Genomic DNA, 15355 nt, shown 5'->3' on the forward strand with positions numbered 1-15355 from the left:
CACTATGCTGATATGAATACTATTATGCACAGGAGAGAAAATAAGTAGATATGCATGCATATAAATAATGTAAAACTGTGTAGTAATATGGGCAAGGTTTAAACTTTTCCCTGGAAGAACACACTATATAATGGTATATCGTACAATTTAGTATGGTTAATTTACTTGCACAATTCTTCCTCCAAGAAAATTTCAGGACATTAAAAAGTGATCCAGGCATACTTTCCAAATACACAACCATCATCATTAATAGCTGCATTGATCAACCTTCTATCTCCAAATCTTGGAAAACCACGTTTGGTGTGCGGAAATCCATGCCACCCTCAGGCAATGCAATGGAGCCAAGAATATCAGAAGCACAACAAATAACAGCTGAGGCTGCTTGCATGTGTGGTACCATTTAGGCTAATACCCAGGATATAATATCGGTTGTTCAAAGGGTGCAGCTGCACCAGCTGGCTGACTGTTGAAGGCAGCAAAGACGCAGGAGGCAGAAACTGGCAGCATTCCTTACCTTCCTCCACACCCACGCAAGTTCTGGAAAGCACTTCTCTAGGTCATGTTCACCGGGAACCATAGCCAGTATTTCGGTAAAATTTATGGAGCATGGTCAACTGAAGAGAAGGAAGCTTCCATCCCTTGGCATGTCACTGTGAGGTCTACAGAGTGTGATGGTTAATCTTCACTGCCAGCTTGAACAGATTTAGAATAGTTTAGGAGACACAGCCGTAGTCAGTCTTTCTTGTCAGACTTCCTTTGGACCACCAACCCCTAGATAATGACACAAAGATGTCTTATTAACTGGGAATGCTTGGCCTTAGCTTAGGCTTGTTCACAACTAGCTCTTATAACTTAAATTAACCCATTTATATCAACCTATGTTCTGCCACATGGCTTGTTACCTCTCCTCCAGACTGTACATCCAACTCCTCCAGGTCTTGCTGGCTTAATTCCAAGTGCCTCAGATTCTTCTCTCTCCCTGGCAGTCCTGCCTCTCTCTCTCCCTGGCAGTCCTGCCTATTCTCTCCTGCCTAGCTATTGGCCATTCAGCTCTTTATTAAACCAATCAGAAGGTGCCTTAGGCAGAGACACATCTTCACAGTGTACAAAAATATTACCCACATCACACAACCGAGTACACCTCTGGGGGCTTTAACTGGGGAGAGAAGAGCCACCCTGAATGTGGGCACAACCACCCCCATGGGCTGGGGTGCTGGAGTAAATAAAAAGAAGAAGATAAGCTGAGCATCAACAGTCGTCTTTCTCCACATCCTGAATGGATACCATGTGACCAGCTGTCCCACCATCTCATTTCTATGCCTTCTCCCTGGTCCTGTATCCCTTCTTACACCCTGAGCGCAAACAAATTCTCTTTCCTTACACTGCCCTCCTCAGATATCTTGTCACAGCAATGAGAAAGGGAAGCATTACAACAGATCCAACAGATACAGGGCGTATTCATCATTGCTACAGCACAAGTAGTCGCTGCAGTGAAACTTAGGATCTCAAACAGCAACCACTTAATTTTCCCTTGTGTTGGAACAATGAATTTGAACTCAATAGGGAGGGCTTCCTTCTCATTGCAAATCTGCAAGTTAATCACAGCAGCTCTAGCTTAGGCACATTCATCTGATGGCTTAGGAAAAGAGGCCTGGGACAACTTGAAAGGGCCCTCCCCACAGCAGTAGCAGGGGGACACAGGTACAAGTGAAACTGGACACAGCTTAAGGTTTTGAGGATTCATTCCTTCTGGTGTATTATTGTCCAAACCAAATTGCAAGGCCCAGTACAAATCCCATCAGGAAAGAAACACATTATTTATACAGAGGTGTCAAAGTACAGGGGTAGAGAAAAAGAAATTCAGCATATCAGTCAGTCACACAAACATACCCATTGTTCCAGAAAAGACTAATGGCATCACGCTGATGCTGACATCATTAACGATAGTAGCTCTTGTTATGTATTTATAATGGCTTAGGCATTGTTCTAAGGGAGGGAGAGGGAAGAAAAGAGAAAGAAGAGAAATGAGAGGGACGAGTATACTTTGTTTTCCCAATTGCCTTATGAGACTAATTCCATTACATATTCCATTTATAGATGAAGAAAAGATAGAGATTTATAAGCAAATAATGCATGAGTATTAATTTAAAAGAACAACTATGGCTAACTTTTGAACAATTATATAGATACAATATGTGCATTGGGCTTCAAAATGTTAAAGGTGTCTGTAATGATATCTTTAGTTTTGATAGTCATCACAGACTATCTAGATCATTGAATCATGCTCAACAACATGAGCTCCTCACTAGGATTTACCTCAAGAATGAGCACACGAGTAGAACTCAGTAGAAGGCATCAATCAAATAAACTAACTTAACCCTTTATGTGAAAACTTCAAAAATTGTGATGGGTTTTAAAAAATATCACACTGGCACTGTGATACATCATTTAATGTTCTCTTCCTCTTGTGTCTTGTAGATTTGAGGCTTAGGGAATTTCGCATATAACTTCTATGGCATGATAATTGAAGTCCTTTTTCATTTATATTTCAGAGTACTCTAAAGCCATATAGGCTCCTCTTGCTGTACTGCAGAGAAGGTGGGCCACCTGAAAACTGCCCCTGAAGCAGACACAGGGTTCACAGCAGCCTGGGGCAATCTCCAGCAGATGCCATGGCCTGTCCTCCAATGTTGCTGAGGTCATGAACACAACAAGGTGCTTTCCTGGGATACCAACAATTCCACGAGCTCCTTGAAGGTCAAAATCGCTTTCTACGGTGGCCAGGTGGTGGTGGCGCATGCCTTTAATCCCAGCACTTGGGAGGCAGAGGCAGGCGGATCTCTGTGAGTTCGAGGCCAGCCTGAACTACAGAATGAGTTCCAGGAAAGGCGCAAAGCTACACAGAGAAACCCTGTCTCAAAAAAACAAAAAAAAAAAAATGGCTTTCTATGACCCATAATTCTCCAAGAGACTGTTCCCATGCCTGATTTCTTGTTTGCAACTACTTCTATTTGAAGTACTACTGCCCTTGTCTAGATAATGTAACTCATTATAGACAATCAGTGTTGAAAATTTATAAACAGATAATTTTCAATAATTATAGTAAATCTTCCAAGGGGAATATTTATGTTACTATATCTTTAGATGTTAAACATCTTTGAGAAGAAAACTGACATCTTAGTAAGTTACATTTTAAGGTGCCTTTAATAGCTTATAATATTTGGCCAAGTAAATAAATTGTCAGTTAGTTTAAGAAAATGTACACTTTACTTTTTAACAATGAAAACCACTCATTTTTTAAACAACCATTTTATTGAGGAATAATTTACATTAAAACAGCTATGCAAGGCATGGTGGCACATGTCTTTTATACCAGCATATAATAAGTGGAGGCAGGAAGACAGAAGTTCGTTCTTGGCTACATAATGAGTTAGAGGCTAGCCCAAGCTGCAGGAGACCTACTGTCAAAACAAGAACAAAGGCAGCCTCACATATTTAATGTAAACAACGTAAGTTAGCAATACTTATGCATCTATGAAACCATTGCCACAACATACGGCATAAGCCTTTCACATGCAGAGACTTCATCCACCTATGATGATGATCAGGATTACTATGTAAGGGACATTTAACACAAGAGCTATTCTTGTAACAGATTTTTACACACACAAATCAGGATTGTTAAGTCTATGCTTAAATAGTGACTATTGCAAATGTATTTTCCACCTTGACCAACCCCTCCTTTAGCCTCCTAGCTCCTGTCAACTCCCATTCTACTTTCTGCTACTGTGAGTTTGACTTTGTGGGGGAGGACTTTCTACACAACTTAAGGAACGTAATACTCACCTTTTTGTGCCTGACTTATGTCACTTAACACAAAGTCCTGTACATTCATTTCTGTTGTGGTCAATGCCAGGGTGTTCTCCTTTATCAAGCTATATCATTGTGTGCCACGTTTTCTTTATCCATTGGTCACTATTGAAAATAATGCTTTACTGAAAGGAGCTACAGATGACTCTGTGAGAGAATCCTGTTTTCCTTTGGATGTTGTCTTCATTACTTTTCTGTTGCTATGATAAAAAAAACAAAACAAAACACCCTGACAAAGCAGATTAAAGGAAAGGGGGCTTGTTTGGGTTTGCAGTTTGCTATGTGATTAATCTTTTCCTGGAGAGATGCAACAGACATGTCTACTAACCCCAAATAGGGAACCCACGACAGACCAAAGCACAGATAATAACAAAGCCCAATTTGGTGAACTAATGAGGCTTATTGGAAGTTATTTACAGGAATATTGATGAGGGATTACTTACAGGAGCAGAAATGAATCAAATACAACTGCATCACCAAAGACCATTCCATCATGATTGACAGCTCACAAAAACTAGGAAACCTGGAACACACTACACAGCCGTAGGCAACTAAACAGGTTGGAGAGTGTCCTTTCCAGGTGCCCCAGTTGGTCTACACCTGTCCCAGGAAGTTCAGATAGTTGCTACTTCCTCCAAGTCTGGTCTCCAAGCCTTCTTTGTAGCTTTTTCCTCTGAGGGTCTTCTTTGCAGCTCTGTTCCACTAGTCTTGGAGGAACTCTCAGCTTTTACTGCTTACTCTGGCAGGGAGGGGCTTAGTGAGTCTGATCAGCTTCAGGGACTTCCTGAAGCAGATTTGAGTGGCTTAGCTTCATGCTTAAGGAGCTTCTTTACAGGCTGAAATGTTTCACTCCGGGAGGAAACTGTTACACAACACAGTTCCAGAACCTATGTAGTTCATCATGGAGGACAAGATGTGGCAACAGGCAGGGAAGACATGATGTCAGGCATGAAGCTGGCCAGTCACAATGTATCTGCACTCAGGAAAATGAGTGAAAAGAAAGTGAGGGTGCTCTCTAAAGTACTCCCCATGACTCAGCTCCTCTAGTGAGGCTCCATCTCCTGAGATTCCACAACCTTCTTAAACAATGCCACTACCTGGGGGCCAAGCGTTCAAACACAGGAACTAACGAGAGCACATTTCACATTCAACCACGATAGATATGTGCACAAGAGTCAGATTGCAAGATCATATAGCAGTTCTAAGTCTTGTTTTCTTTTTTTTTTTTTTTTTGTTTTTTGTTTTTTTTGGTTTTTCGAGACAGGGTTTCTCTGTGTAGCTTTGCGCCTTTCCTGGAACTCACTTGGTAGTCCAGGCTGGCCTTGAACTCACAGAGATCCGCCTGGCTCTGCCTCCCGAGTGCTGGGATTAAAGGCGTGCGCCACCACCGCCCGGCTTAAGTCTTGTTTTCTTATGGACACCCAAACTGCTTTCTATAGCCCTTAAACGATTTATATTGCCAAAGAAAGTTTACAAGAGTTTTCCTTCCTACACATCCATACCACTTCTTATTTTTAATAGCAGTTACTCTAACCAAACACATTTTAGTTTTTATTTACATTTCTCCAGTCACAAGTGATGTTGGATATTTTTTCATATACCCATTGGCCATCTGTAGAAAACATATTTTTAATATTTTACAATCTGTATTGAAGAAGGAAGGTTTTTGAAAAAAAAAAGAACAAGCAGTAACCATTAATAGGCTAATACGTTAGATGTGTTTGTCTCAATTTTTAAAATAATAATCCAGCATAGCAAACTTAAAAAGCAAAACAAAAATTCCCTCTCTTGTTTTTGTCAGCAATTATTCCAGGCAGTGCTTAGGTGTGAAGGAAAAGGAGTGAACAAGACAAACACACCCTTGTTCTTGCAGAGCTTAGCCCCAGACAACAAAGATGTTCTGTATACACACACAACAACTTTAAAAGAAGAGATTTCACAAACATGAAACAGACACGCAATTCTCAAATGTAACTTTGCAATTTAAATAGCTTGGCCGTGGCAGGTCCTGTTAAGAAAGCGGTGGGTAAATTCAAACTCAAAATGCACATGAAGTAAGATATATGTGCAGATAATAGAGCAAGGTTTACCCAAGCATCAGAAATTGTTTTTGCAGAGGGAACTTACGTTAAAGATGTGCCTGACATATTCCAAGAAAGAACAGGGGGTATTTGAGGAAAAAAGAAAAAAGAAAAAGATGAAAATAAAGTTAACTGTATGGCAACCAGGAAGATGGGTGTGTCCAGCTGTTTGGCTCTTCTGTCTTTATTGATTTATCTTACTAATTAATTAGCTGGGCACACAGGTAGGTAAGTAGGTGGCTAGTTTTAAGAATGTAATATGCACATACCATATGCACTTTCAAGTTCTGCATAGTTCACAGGCATATGCATGCTGGGTGAAAGACGGCTTTAAGGTACCCTGGCATGGTATCAATGCCCTCACCCCAAACGAAACAATGTCACCAGGTCTTCTATGTATCTTTCCAGAGACATTCCATGACTACTAATATGCTCTCCCAGGTGAGGTAATTCGGAAAAGCAAAGTGAGTCTTTGAGACCTGGACAAAGTTTGCTTTCATAGATTCAAGTTCATCCTTGTCCTGTAATTATAGGCACCCAAAGAGCAGCCTAAATCAGGCTAATCCCAGATGGGTGGAGTAGGGCCTATCTTCTGATGTCACCAAGTCACCCCATGAAGAAGTTACCTGTGGGTGGTCACTAATTTTTTTTGCCTGAGAGCTATTTCTGTTCTCACATCCAGAGGACGATTCCACGGCTTTCTGTCATCCTCTCCCATGGATAAAGAGTGACTTCACCAAGTGCTTGAAAACAGGTGTAATATAGTGAAAACACAAACTCTGGGCAACGTCAACAAACAAACAGAATAATACTAAAGGGAAAAATAAGTGGAAATCTCTGTGCTTCACCAGTAGACACAGGAGGAAACAGCAGATTCTTTGTATGATGAAAGTGAACGCTGCAAGTTTGTCCTCTTGGTGCCACCAACCCATTTGTAACACACTCTTCAGGCTTCCAGCTAAACAGATAAACCACAAGACCTTCTTGGGTTCTTTGATGTTACAGCCAGTCCTCTATTTTATTAAAGTCTGAATACTTAGAATCTGCTCTGTGAGATGTCCTGAGTAATTTTCTAATAGAATCAGGATAGATGTGATACAGTTATAACTTCTCAATTTTATATTAAAAGAAGGGTGTTCTCTCCCCTCCCCCTTGGAAAGACTGCTAGGACCCTCGTTTTGTCATTACCCAACTTTCTTACCCTGGAAGATTTTGAAACTGCTAAGTCGTCATCACGAGCACCATCATCACCATCATCACCATCATCATCATCATCATCATCATCATCATCAACATCACCACCATCATCATCACCATCATCATCATTAGCATCATCATCATCATCATCATCACCCCCAGCAGCAGCAGCAGCAGCAGCAGCAGCATTTCTAGCATGTAAGCATGACCCAAGTTTTAGTGCAAACACCTTGGCTAAGCCGCCCCCAAAGGCTAAGCTCTGCCACTGGTTTGAACACTCCAGCTGAAGAGATAAGCATGGGTAAAAAGTAGAGAAAGGAGATGTCAGTAAGTGCACTGGGATGATGAGCAAATGGAAGGGTCTAGCGACCCCATGCTCATCTTCATGGTGTTGATATGAACTTTAGATCGTGGTTTCTTCTGGGATGCCAATAATCCCCGCACTTGGGAGGCTGAGGTAGGAAGAATGCCTTGAATTTAAGCCTAGACAATATAATGAGTCCCAGGCTCACTAGAGTTATAGAACGAGAATAAAAATAAATTAGTAACTAAACAGAGAAAGGATTGCGGCAGGAGAAAAAGGTATGCATAATTAAGCATTCCTGGTCAGGGCATGTGTGTGGGTCTCTGTGACCACCAGGGCCAGCAGAGTAATGATCTGGCAAGAAGGAAATCTGGTTCAACACGACTCAGTAGGCAGTGTTGGCTCAAACTTCTAGAGTCTGATACCAGGCAGTTTATTGTAAACATATTTAAGTACAGTACAATTTGGGGAAAAGTTTCCCAGTTTAATACAATTTAATACAGTTTAATCAATCCCCTGAGCACAAGGAGTGATGATTACATGGAAACTCTTCTCAGAGTATGTATGATTTCTTCCATGAAGATGGGTTCTAGAGATAGGATTCATATAATATCTTAAGGGCCTGGGGGAGGATCTGGTGTGGTCTCAGTCATACAGATAGTGTAGAGGTCATTTGGGCTATTAGTCATCTCCAGTCCTGATTGTGGGATATTGGGAAAGTCCCGGCCATACAACTAACATAAAGGTCACCTTGACTGTTAGCTACCTCTGGTCCTGCTTGTGGGAGCTTGGTATGGCCTAGTCCTATAGATGGCCCAAATCACGGGTTATATATCTCTACTGTTGAAAAGACAATCCTGCGTGTTTAACATTCCTGGTTTCCTTAGTGCTTATCAGTGAGCACAAGGACCTTTGTGCTCCCTACAGGCACAGTCCTGCTGGTCGTTGCCTCAGCTCTGAGTCTGCAAGGTGGTCTGACAATTTTTTTAATCTGTTAATTGACTTCACACTCGAGGGGACAAATCTGGTTCTTACAAGATGATCTGCTCTAGGGTGTAGCATCACCATCATAGACAGTGGTTGTGATCAGGAAGATGATCTGACCTGTCTGTGAAGTCTTGCTCTTCTTAGAATCCATGGTGACATCAGGCTTAGGACAATGACTCTGTACCTTCAGCCTTAAAAGGAAATGAGATAGGTGACATATCACAAACGTCTAGACAGACGCTCCTTGGGAGACTAGCATGCCTTATGCACATAGGCAAACAAGGGGCCCCAAATAAGGAGACAAATGCAAAATGGAGACAATGATGCTAGGCTTTCTTTTGTTTTCAGTCACCCTGTAGTCCTAGCGAAGCAAATCCTGTTTAGAGAAGGCAGTTTCGAAGAGCTTGTGAAAGCCTGTGAGACAAACTACAGTCTCTGAGCTTGTAACTGTGCCTGCCACATATGGAGAGTAGGCCAATCTGGATCAGCTCCCCTAGGCCACAGTAGCCATACATTTAGTCAGACTTTATTCTTCCTAGGGAGGAGTTTCAAAATTAAGATTAATGTTTCAATCAGTACATTTTGAGTAAGTAGACTATGCTTCATAATGTGTCTAGAGGTCCTTCAGACAGATGAGGGTCTTGAAGCAAGCAGACTGACTCCTGAAACCAAAAGGTACTCTGGCAGACTGGTACGTTGGCAGCTTAGAATTGAATTCAATTTTTAATTCTCTCCTGGACTCCAGACTAAGGAAGAATTGAAACAAAGGAAAATTTCAGGAGCTTGAGAAGGGGCAGGAGCCTCTCATCACAGAGTCTCACTAAAGAACTCCATAGCTGGGCTGGAGAGATGGCTCAGCGGTTAAGAGCACTGGCTGCTCTTCCAGAGATCCTGAGTTCAATTCCCAGCAACCACATGGTGGCTCACAACCATCTGTAATGAGATCTGGTGCCCTCTTCTGGCCTGCAGGGATTCATGCAAGCAGAGCACTGTATACATAATAAATAAATAAATCTTAAAAAAAAAAAAAAAAAAGAACTCCATAGCTAAGCAAAAATTCCAGCACAGTCAACATTTGCTTCAAAGGCTACTGAAATAAAATCGATATTCTGTTCATAGATAGATGTTTTATGTTAAAGCAGCAATGGCCTGGGCTTAAGGCGTGCAGGTATGCGACCTTGGCTAGGGCCTCATTCCTACCCCAGACATTTCCTGAGAATTTCAGTCAAGCTGTTAACTTGGGTTAACTAGAGATATCCTTCTTTCCAGTACCCCGTGGGCTAGACGTTTGCCTTAGCATTTGTAGTCCTCTTAGGTGCCTCTCCAGAACCACGCAGGGACTTCATTTACCTTTCTGTCTGTTTGTTTGTTTGTTGAGACAGGGTTTCTCTGTGTAGCCCTGGTTGTTTTAGAACTCACTTTGTAGACCAGGCTAGCCTCCAACTCACAGAGATTCACTTGCCTCTGCCTCTTGAGTGCTGGGACCGAAGGGGTGGGCAGCCACTTCCCAGCTTTCATTGACATTTCTTACCAAGGTTTTAAAGATAGGAACTCCCAATCCCATCAAAATGTTATATATGACTAGTGTCAAAACACAGTCACGTGACTCCTGAGTCGCCTAAGCCTGCTCTCTGGGGTGCGTGATTTTTTTTTTTCTCTCTTAACCCTGTGCTTAAGCCTATTCTAAAGTTCCTTTATTAAACCCTGACTCTATTTTATGAACTGGCTACTACTGAAATTATTTTCTTCATCAAAGTCCTGTATTCTAATTTGTCCGGAGTTGTAGTCCCTAAAAGCCTAGGGGGAACTCCTTGGTCTGCTGAAGGGAGGCAGTGGGAAGCTGGCCCGTCATGCAGCTTTTGGAATTGCCAAACTTCTATAATCACCTGAACTAATTTCTCCAAGGTCCTTCCTTCCCTTCCTCTCCCTACTTTCTCTATCCCCCAATTCCCAGCCACCTCCCCCCCCCCCCGCCCCGCAACCCCCACTACCCCCACCCTGGGTCTACTATTGTTTCTCAGAAATTACTTCTTTGGAGAGGTATAAGCAACAGGCCTAATGCATCCATTCCACTAGAAATCTTGAGTGTCAGCCAACTAGGTTTTTGCCTTTAAATTTGTTTACTTATTTTTCTAATGCTCATTTACTCTAGAGGGGCCTTCTGGCTTTAGCACAATGATTTAGACTTTAGCTTACAACTTCGGCTTCTAACTCAACATGTTCATGCCAACCCAACTAGTGACGAGGCAGACCTTTGAGAACCAAGTAAATCCATAAGAATGCTAGAGAAGGAAGTCATAGACACACAGGCCCCCTCAAAAGAAGGCAAGAGCAGCTGCACCCCAGCAATGGTCTCTTTCGGCGTTCTGTCTCTTCTTCTTGGGCTCATCCCCACTCCCTTGTCAGCCGCATTTCTTCCCCGACTCTAATCAGTTTGCTGTCAAAATGTTGTTCTCCTTTGTCCCATGTTGTGAGGTCCTGGATATAAGTTTTAACATGTGCTAACGTGTTAAGACTGGGGCACTTAGACACCTACTGGCAGAATTTTCTACAGGAAAAAGAAATTCTTAACCTGAACAATAGGATGCATTCATGAGAATTCCAGTTCCTCTCTGATTAGAAGAAGTAATATTTGGAGTTAAGATGACTTTTGGAGCCAAGCAAAATCCATTATGAAAAAGACCATTTATGCAAATGAGATTTGCTTATGAGACTATATGAAAAATTCTCTGATATAATTATGTTTTATTTATATATACACGTATATATATGGCTTTAATAACATGGAGTGAGTAGAAATACTATGATATTACTATCAGCTTTAGGTGAGGATTTTTATCATTTGGTGTATTTTATATCCCACTGTCAATGCTGACTGATTCCTTAAGGTCATACAGTTGGAAAGATGAAGCCCTTTAAATACAGCATCCATGGAAAATAAAACAAAACAAAACAAAACAAAAAACAAACAGAACAACCCAACTGCTTCCTGTGTGAAATGGACAGATTACCCTGCAAGATTTTAAAAGAGAAGGCTGGGTGTGGTGGTACAGGTCCGTCACACTAGCGTTTCTGAGGCGGGGCAGGAGGACGACAAAGTCCAGATCTCTGTGGATTACATAGTGAGCCTGTCTCAAAGAACGAACAAACAAGAAAAAGAAAGAAAAGTGACAGATGAGGTCAGAGAGCTGTAAAAAAAAAATTTTCCTCTGAAATGAGATGCTGTTCCCCATGTCAGGAGTCATGAGACACAATGAAGTTATAATTGGGTACAAAATTGTATTTGTAGATTTGAAACATGAAATAGAAGTTTCTCTAAGAGGAGGAACAAACTTAAACGTTTTCCTATCAGAGAAGTCCCTGCAGTGTGGAGATCTCTGTAACGCTGCTGTGGGAACCTCCAGTGCAGGCTGAGGAAAAGGAAAAGTTGCTGGATCTCAGATGCACCTCCTTTTGGGAGTAGAAAATGAGCTCATATCACTAGCATTTCCTCTCTTGCTCTTTGTCTAAACTATTCTTTTTAAACTGATAGTTAGCCACGCCAGTCCCCAAGGATCGTCATATTTCTGTCTCAGTACCGTTCTACTTAGTAAACAAAATTCTTACCAAAGCATTTCTAGAATTCAGCCTCTAGTGAGACAGGAAAGCAGAGGTGGGGCTATGCCATGGACAGGTTCACATCCAGTGCGAGCCTAGTGGAAAAAGCACAGAGAATGGGGAGCCATGGCTGTGTCCATTCTGGCCTCCAGCCTTTTGCAGTCTTTAATAACCTCTCTTTACCTTTACATGGTCCTGGGTAGAGAGAGAGAGAGAAGTGGGATAAAGCCATAAAGCCCTTCCCAGTGAGCCTCCAACAAGGAGAAGCTGATTGTGTCTGTAGAAGTAGGCCTGTATGCTCCTGAGAATGGGCAATATCGTGTGCTTGTGTGTGTGTGTGTGTGTGTGTGTGTGTGTGTGTGTGTGTGTGTGTGTGTTCATGTGTATTCATGTGGGTAGGTTCACGTGTATGGAGGTGAGTGTGCCAGAGGACATGAATGGAGGCCAGAGGATGATCTCAGATATTCTTCAACTTATATATTTATTTATTTATATATTACACTTATTTGTTTATTTTATTTGAGAAATAGTCTCTCACTGGCCTGGAATTCACCAGGTATACCAAGCGGAGCTGGCTTTCCACTCAACTCCCAGAATCTACCCATCTCGGTCTCCCTGGCAATAAAATGTACCAGGATGCACGACATTTTCGTTTTTCTTTTTGTTTTTATATCTTCGTTTTTCTTTTTGTTTTCATATCCCAGCCAATGTTTCCCCTCGCTCCTCTCTTCCCAGTTCCTGCTCCCACCTCCCCTCAACCCACCCCACGCCTGCCTTCTCCACCTCTTCTCCACGGTTTCTCTTCAAATACAGGTGGGCCTCCATGGTTATCAGCCATGGTTTATCAAGCTGCGCTGAGACTAGGCACCTCCTCGTCTGTTAAGGCTGAATGAGGTAACCCAGTAGGAAGAATGGGTCCCAAAAGCAAGCAACAGAGTCAGAGACAGCCCCTGCTTTCACTGTCACGAGTCTCACACAAAGACCAAGCTCCCTGACTGTAACACACAAGCAGGGGACCTAGGATGAGCTAGAAACTTACAATGGAAGCTCCCAGGAATCGAGGAGGATGACCCTCGCTAAGACTCCTAGTAATAGGGAACATAGACACTGAACCGGCCATTTCCTGTAACCAGCTAAGACTTCCAGTGGAGGGACCGGGACACCAACCCAGCCACAAACCTTTGACCTACAATTTGTCGTGCCTACTAGACGTCCTGGGGGTAAAGATGGTGCAGACAGTGTGGGAGAGGCCAACGAATGGCTGGCAGACCCATATCCTGAAAGGGAGTTCCTCCCTGAGGACCAGGACCCAGAGGTGGGATACCCTAGAGACCTAGCATGGCATTTGTTTGTTTGTGTCTTTTCTTTTCATGTTTCATGAGTTCTGGCAATCAAGTTCAGGTCCTCATGCTTGAGAGCCAAGCACTTGCCAGTAGCTATCTCATCCGCCAACGGGCAACCATGTTAACTGCAGTGCATAATGTACACTTACTCTCTCAATGACTTAGAGAGTCTCAAGTCTCAAAGAAAATACAGCTTTGTCGGGATCTCAGGACTGCACCTGAATCACTCAGGTAAGCATTTCTAAGATCATCTCAAAGGTTCTTCTCAATAGGCCATTTTCACAATTTCTTTTCATTCCTGATGTCAAAGACTCCTCCTTGATGTCTAGCCTGGATCCCCCTATTGGGTTTTTTAATTCTTTTCCCTTATTCTCCTCTCAGCCTAGAGGGAGAGTGAGTTGGGCAGATCATCCAAATGCTGTCTTCTATTAAGCTGGGCCATGGTCAACGTGTTTGTACGAAAGTTTCTGTGGTTTTACATTGCATTCCAATAAGATGATAGAATCTGATCCCCAGGTGGAATGTTCTCTTTCAGGTCTAGCCTGCAAGATAAAGGCTGACCTGCTGGCAGGAATCCTGAGTTCTTGATAGTGGCCACAGGAGAGGGCATTGTTTCTCTTACAGATCAGTCTCCTCACATCCTATCATGACACATGACCATAGTGCAAGTTTAGAAATCTTAAGCTAATTCTTCTCAAGTGAAACACAGGCTTAAAGAATTGTGCCTAAAATATCTGATATCCTACTAATGCCTCATGCTCAATAGAGAAAAAGAGCATTGAGATATGGATGGCCTTCCACAGCCACCATCTGTGATTCACCAATTCTGAATTGGAAGTATTTGAAAAAGGGCCTGTCTATACCGAACCAGTTTGACATTCTTTTTTCTTGTCATGATTCCCTAAAATGTATCAGATAGCAACTATTTACACAGCATTTACATTGTATCAGATACTATGAGAGATTTAGAGATTATTCAAAGTATAATGTTGTATACAGGTTATATGCAAATATTCCATAAGGAATGAGTATCTCATGCATTTTCTGATCCATGGAGAATCTTAAGACCAATTTCCTGCAGGCATGGTGAGATGGCTATGTTGAAATTGTACACTTGGACCCTCTTCCTTCCCAAGGTGTGTTCTTTTTAGACCCATTTTTCTCAATAAGGAAGTAGAGGAACTAAACAGCAACTTTCCAGCATTACATACATTTGTAAGCATAGGGTTAACAATATAAACTTGGTTTATATTTGTCTCAGAAGGGGCAGACAGAATTTTGAAATCTCAACACTCAAAAGCTCCCGAGAAAGGCCTTTCTGTTCACTTTGACCTCTTCTTAGAGGCATAGTTGTCCAATGAGAAGCGTGAAAGGGAAAAAGAAGTGAGCCCAAGGATGGGCTTCCCCAGCCTCCTCCAGAATGGTCAATCCAGGTTTGTGAATCAGTGTCAGAACTGGGCAGGGCAAGGCTCCCCTCTCCTGCAGGCTGTGATTATGAAGGCATCCATCTGTCAACAGAGACTCTCTGCTACATTTCCAGCCAGCTTCCTCCCCACTGACTCACTCAGTGATGCCACATCTAATGTTTATGACCTAACAGTTGATCACCATGGAACTAGCACAAACCGGAGACTGTTGAGGAGCAAAACCAGCAGAGAGAGACACACTGAGCACCACAGGAGAAAAGAGAAAAAAACCCGTATTCACAGAGACCACAGGTGAAGACAGAACATCCCATTCCTCATGTGGACACTTCCACCAGTTGCTAAAACGGATCCTTGGACGCTTTCAAGCTTCTTGAAGAATCCAAATAAGGACTTAGGGTGACCAAGGACAAACAAATACCACAGAAATGAAGACCAAGGAATGGGAGGAAATGTGTATGTAGCAATAAAGTTTGGATCACACATTCAGCTTCCTTTCTTTTCTGCCAGCATGTGGCAATGGATGAAAAGAGAAAAGGAAGGCACCGAGTG

The 15355-nt window shown here is 42.3% G+C and overlaps 1 long non-coding RNA gene across 1 annotated transcript; it reads right to left on the minus strand.

Annotated features, from left to right (window-relative positions):
• Positions 1-521: 521 nt before the first annotated feature.
• Positions 522-4061, minus strand: LOC128118180 (uncharacterized). The gene is made up of 3 exons (XR_008221041.1): positions 3847-4061; positions 1891-1986; positions 522-771 (listed from the first exon to the last, which is right to left on the minus strand). It is a non-coding gene; the product is annotated as an uncharacterized LOC128118180 (long non-coding RNA).
• Positions 4062-15355: the final 11294 nt, after the last annotated feature.

Source organism: Peromyscus californicus, unplaced genomic scaffold (assembly GCF_007827085.1).
Source record: "Peromyscus californicus insignis strain IS unplaced genomic scaffold, ASM782708v3 Scaffold_22__1_contigs__length_63687245, whole genome shotgun sequence".
Lineage (NCBI taxonomy): Eukaryota > Metazoa > Chordata > Mammalia > Rodentia > Cricetidae > Peromyscus > Peromyscus californicus.